This window comes from Cyprinodon variegatus, unplaced genomic scaffold (genome assembly GCF_000732505.1).
Source record: "Cyprinodon variegatus isolate N-32 unplaced genomic scaffold, C_variegatus-1.0 Scaffold1390, whole genome shotgun sequence".
NCBI lineage: Eukaryota > Metazoa > Chordata > Actinopteri > Cyprinodontiformes > Cyprinodontidae > Cyprinodon > Cyprinodon variegatus.
The window spans coordinates 48964-49774 of NW_015151843.1; positions in this window are offsets into that span (position 1 = coordinate 48964).

The window sequence follows — 811 nt, forward strand, 5'->3', positions numbered from 1 at the left end:
TCACACCTCGCTGCTCCAGAACACATGTCTGTTCACACATATAAAGAGCCTGGTTAATGTCAGGGTACTCAAACACCAGATGAAGGTAACCCCATGAGACTGTGAGGTGCAGGTGGTCAAAGGTGCTTGAGTTAATATTGCCTGTAAATGGTGATGGCACACAACAATGTTTGACTGCTGATTGTGTCGTGTAAAAATGCATTTCAGGCTAAGAAAAGGACTAAGCAAACTATCAGAATAAATACCTAAAGTTTTGCTTTATTTGAAGATGAATATGTGCTTTTTTATGTTCTTTGTTGTTTTTTGTATGTGTTTTTTTTTTATAGGAACAATACAGTATGTGACTAGGTGCAACTACTTTGGGGTTAACATTACTGTTACAGGCCTTCTCAAATAAAAATCATTGACTGGATTCAAGCCCCCATGTTTTGCATGGCAGTTAGGAAAACTAGCATGTTTCACTGACAAAGACAGCAATACTCAAAAATCTACTGGTCCCTATTAAAAAACGTATCTGATTGTGTAGAGCATGATGATAATTTTCTCTCCAATACCTACAGGTTCCTGCAGAAAAGGAAAAATATATATTTGCCACTTTTATTGTTTCTGATCTCAGCTTAAATATGCAACAGACTCTGGATAACTGCTAGAAATCCTTTCCCCGAACTGAGTTGTTTCACAGAGAGACTTGTGGTACTAATTTGTCTTGGGATAATGGCTATCTGGCTTCCTGAAACCAAAAGTCCTGTGTATGCCAAGATATACCCCCAAACTTAAGGCGAGGTTTAAGATAGGCCTGTAGTTCTGCAGT